Here is a 5,123-nt window from a genome sequence, read left to right as displayed (position 1 = left end):
GGGGGGGGGGAAGAGAAAGAGAAAGAGGAGAGAGAGACAGAGACAGTGAGAGGGAAAGTGAGAAATCACCCCCAAGGGGAGATGGCCATACTGCAATCCCTTCTCCTCCATTCTCCTCCTGGGATCTTAGGCACACATGTACATGCACCCAGCATGAGTTTTAAGCCACTGGGTCCAGAACTTGAACTGTGGTTGGCCATGTGAGAGTCCAGCAGATATAGCTGCTATGCCATAGTCTGATGGCTCTCAATCTCCAGTTTTAGTTTGAGCAGTAAACAAGACAAAAAGGGTCGATTTCTTCTTCTATTTATGAACCTCCAATTTTGGTTTGAGCAATGAACAAGACAGAAGAATCTGTTCCTTTGTGGAGCTTATATTCAAGAGAGAGAGGGAGCTGGGCAGTATACAAGGGAATGAATATCTTATGTCAGAATCAAATCAGATATGGTAAAGAAAAACAAGGGGTGGGGAGGACTATTTTAGACAAGGTAGTCCGGAAAGGCCTTTTCTCTGAAGTGGTGATATTTGAGCTAAGACATGAATTATGGGATGAAATTAGCCATGCAGAGTCAGAACAACCTTCTAAAGAGAAGGAATAGCAACACAAAGGCACTGATGTGAGTATGTTCAAGAGATGATCCATAGCCTCCTGCATTTATTAGAGCTGTAACTGAGTTTCTAACTTGGGTTGTTCTTTTTTCTATACAAAGCTTTAATTAAACATTTGCAGAGAACACTATTGTAGTCTGGGAGTTAGAATAAGCTTCATTCAGCTCTGCCAATAACTATCTTCAGAACTTTGGAAAAGTTATTTAACTTATCTTGGTCTCAGTTCCTTGATCTGTGATATGAGGGTAATGGTCTATAGCTGTACACTTGGCCTTGGGTAAACATACCATCTGTCCCTGAGGATACACAGTGGTATGTGAGTAGGTCAACTCAGAGCCATTGACTAGATAGAGACTGTGCAACTTCCTGGGCTATTACTTTTATCAAGGGCTTGGGAAAAATTATATGTAAATAAAATTCTACACTAGATGCAAATTCCCTTGCATTTTTAGATTAAAAGTCAAATGCCAAGATATTTCATGCTTTTGACAAGCCACTTCAGGCACTATTTCCACACTCATGAAAATGCTTCCCACGTGAATTTCAGTGGAAAAGTTTCAAAGGCATTAATCTATATTATCTCTAATTTTTTTCCAGCCATGGGTCTGTGGTCCATGATTCTTTTATAGATCCCTCATTCTTAGATGATTAATTGTCAACATTTTATCCTCTATGAATGAATGAGTGAATGAATTGTCCAATGTAGATTGTTTTATATTACTTTTAATTTGGGAGGATACCTTTTTAATTCAAAGAAAGAATTTTAAAACCAAAGCATACTTCTAAGTGTTATGAAGGGTATTGAACACCAAGTTTTTCTGGGGGTGGGGGGTAGACTTTATAAAATGCAAGCATATCTTGAAGATATTGCAGATTTTGTTTCAGATCACTACAATAAAGTGATTATCACAATAAAGTGATTCACACAAATACTTTGTTTTCCATGTGCATAGAAAAGTTATATTTGTACTATATTGTAGTCTGTTAAGTATGCAGTAGCATTATATCTCAAAAAACAATGTATAGGGAACAGCAGTTAGTATAATAGCTATGTTGCTGGACTCCCACATAGTCGACCGCGGTTCGAGTCCCAGACCCGGTGGCTTAAAACTCACCCCAGGCACGTGTGCATGCATGCCCAAGATCCCGAGAGGAGAATGGAGGAGAAGGGATTGCGGCTTGGCCATCCCCCATGGGGGGTGATTTCTCGCTTTCTGTCTTTCTGTCTCTCTCTCTGTCTGGCAAGCGCATGCGCCCTATAGTAAAAAAAACTCTTAAAAATGTATATACTTTAATTAAAAGTTATTTATTGCTAAAAAATGCCAATGATCATCTGAGTTTCAGTGAATCACAATCTTTGTTGGCAGAGGATCTTGCTTCAATGATGACTGCTGACTTACCAGGATGGTGGTTGCAAAAAAGTTGGATGATTGTAGACATTTCTTAAAAGAATAATGAAGTTTTCCAGGCCAACAGGTGGCATGGAGATTGAGGCATTGATCCCATATGGTTGACTTTGGCATTTGAGTTCCAGACCTGGCAGCCTGAAAATTTATGGCAAGTGACTGTGTGTGTGTGCCCAAAATCCTGAAAAGAGACTAGAAGATAAGGAACTGTTATGTGGCCATCCCTCCAGGGGATGATTTTTCACTTTCTCTCTCTCTGGTGAACACATGTGCCTTATATCAAAAACTTTAAAAAAATGTTTTCCTCATTAGTTGACTCTCCCTTTCATAAAGATTTCTCTGTAGTATGCAATGCTGTTTGATAGCATTTTACCCACAATAGAACTTTCAAAATTGGAGTCAACTCTCTCAAATTCTGCCTCTCAAACCCTATCAACTAAGTTTACATCACATTCTATATCTTTTGTTATGTCAACAAAGTTTTCACTAAGAATAGATTCTATCTTGAGAAACCACTTTTTGCTCATTGTTAAGCAACTCCTCATCTGTTAAAGCTTTATTATGCATTACAGCAATTTGCAGCTACATCTTCAGGCTCTACTTTTAATTCTAGTTCTTTTGCTTTTTCTACCACATCTGCAGTCACTTCTTCCATTGAAATTTTGAGATCCTCAAAGTTATCCATGAGGGTCTAATCAACTTCTTGGGTTGCTATTTTGACTTCCTCCCATGAAACACAAATATTCTTAATGGTGTCAAGAATAGTGAATTGTTTTGAGAAGCTTTTTATTGTACTCTGCCCACATCCATCATAGAAATTACTACCTATAGCAGCTATAAACCTACAAAATGTATTTCTTAAATAATAAGCCTTGAAAGTTGAAATTGCTCCTTTTTCATGGGCTGCATAATGGATGTTGTATTAGCAGGCATGTAAACTACATTAATCTTCCTGATTATCTCTTTTAAAGCTCTTGGGTGACCAGGTGCATTAGTAGTGAGCAGTAATATTTTGAAAGGCATCTGTTTCCTTTCTTTCCTTCCTTCCTTCCTTCTTTCTTTCTTTCTTTCTTTCTTTCTTTCTTTCTTTCTTTCTTTCTTTCTTTCCTTCCTTCCTTCCTTCCTTCCTTCCTTCCTTCCTTCCTTCCTTCCTTCCTTCTTTCTTTCTCTCTCTCTCTCTCTCTCTTTCTTTTTCTCCTTCCTTCCTTCCTTCTTTTCTTCCTTCCTTCTTTTTATTTCTCTTTATTTTTCTTTTCTTGAGCAGTAGATTTCAACAGTGAGTTAAAAATATTTCTTAAGCCATTTGTCAATAGTTGTGCTGTCATCCAAGTTCCCTTATTCCATTTACAGAGCATAGGCAGAGTATATTTAACATAATTCTTTTTAAAAAGAATTATTTATTTTATTTATTAATTCATTTATTTTAATTTGACCAGAGAGAGAGACACACACACATACAAGAAAGAGAGAGACAGACGGGGCAGGGGGAAGTGAGGAAGCAAGCCACCAGGTTCAGAGCATGAACTGTGGTTGGCCATGTGGAGCGTCCAGTGCCTTAACCACCATACCACTTGCTGGTCCCGTATTTAACATAATTCTTAAGGTCCTTGGATCTTATTAAAGTCCTAGATACCATCTTTTTCCAATATGAGAATATTTTGTCTACATTGGAAATCTGTTGTGTTGTGTAGTTATCTTACCTACATCTTCTGGATAACTTGCTGCAGGTTCTACATTAGTATGCACTGTTTCATCTTGCACGATTATGTTATGGATACAGCTTCTTTTATTATGTCTTTTGAACCAACCTATGCTAGCTCAAACTTTTATTCTACAGCTTCCTCACCTCTCTTAGCCTACATAGAACCGAAGAGAGTTATGACCTTGGTCTGAATTAAGCTTTAATATAAATAAATGTTGTGGTTGGTTTGATCTCTCTGATCTACTTAAATGTTCACCATATTGGTAATAAAGCTGTTTCACTTTCTTATCATTCATATGTTCACTGAAATAATGCTTTTATTTTCCTTCAAGAACATTTCCTTTTTATTCACGATTTGTCTGTTTGGTACAAAAGACCTAGTTTTTGACCTATCTTGGCTTTTGACGTGCCTTCTTCATTAATCATTTCTAGCTTTTGATTGAAAAGGAGAGATGTGTGACTCATGCTCTTACTTGAACACTTAGAGGCTACTGTAGTATTATTATTGAAATTATTATTATAATTTCAGCATTATTGTGACTTGGAGAATTGGGAGGTTCAAGTAAAGGGAGATGGAACCACCAGACAAGTAAGCAGTCAGAATATACATAACAGTTATGTTCTCTGTTTTATTTGGGCACTGTTTATTGATGCCCCCTCAAAATTACAAAATCAACATTAAAGGTTACAAATTTTCATAGCAGGTATAATAATAATGAAGGCATTTGAAATATTGTGAGGATTGCCGAACTGTGACACAGGAACCCAAAATGAGCATGTGCTGTTGAGAAAAATTGTACTGACAGACGAACTGGACACAGGTTTGCTGGAGACTTTCATCTCACTGTCCAATTGCATGTTAGAGGAAATATACTGTTCCTCAGATCAGAATTTATATTTTAAAACAGTCCTGTATTCTAAAAGTGCATAATTATTTTCTTCTAATTTGTAGCTTAACCAGTATCTTCCAAAGGCTTATCCAGGAAACTTTCAACTGTAAGTAACAGCAAACCCACTTAAACTGACATAAACAATAAGTAAGTATGTATAAACCCGGTGGCCAATCAGTGCCCAAGTCCATTACTCTGGGAACTCAGCTCTGCTGTTTTCTGTGTTGCCCTTTTGCTCAAGTTGATTTCTACTATTGTCACAAGATAGTTGCCTCTACCTGCAACTCTTGACCCTAACAATTGTGAGGGAAAGAACTTGTTCTCTAATCATGGACGAAAGTCCTTTCCTCCAGTCTGACTGAATAACTCAGGTCATGCCCTTTCTTCTAGACCATGTACGCCAAAGCTAATGAGATGATCATGGTAACAGTAGCCTATGTGGAATCAGCCTTAGATTTGAGGGTTGTTTCCCAGAGTCTGATGGGTTGCATTGGAGGGGAGAAAACCTAAACTAAA

This window comes from Tupaia chinensis, unplaced genomic scaffold, assembly GCF_000334495.1.
Source record: "Tupaia chinensis unplaced genomic scaffold, TupChi_1.0 Scaffold000208_1, whole genome shotgun sequence".
Lineage (NCBI taxonomy): Eukaryota > Metazoa > Chordata > Mammalia > Scandentia > Tupaiidae > Tupaia > Tupaia belangeri.
Note: the sequence above shows the minus strand (reverse complement) of the source record.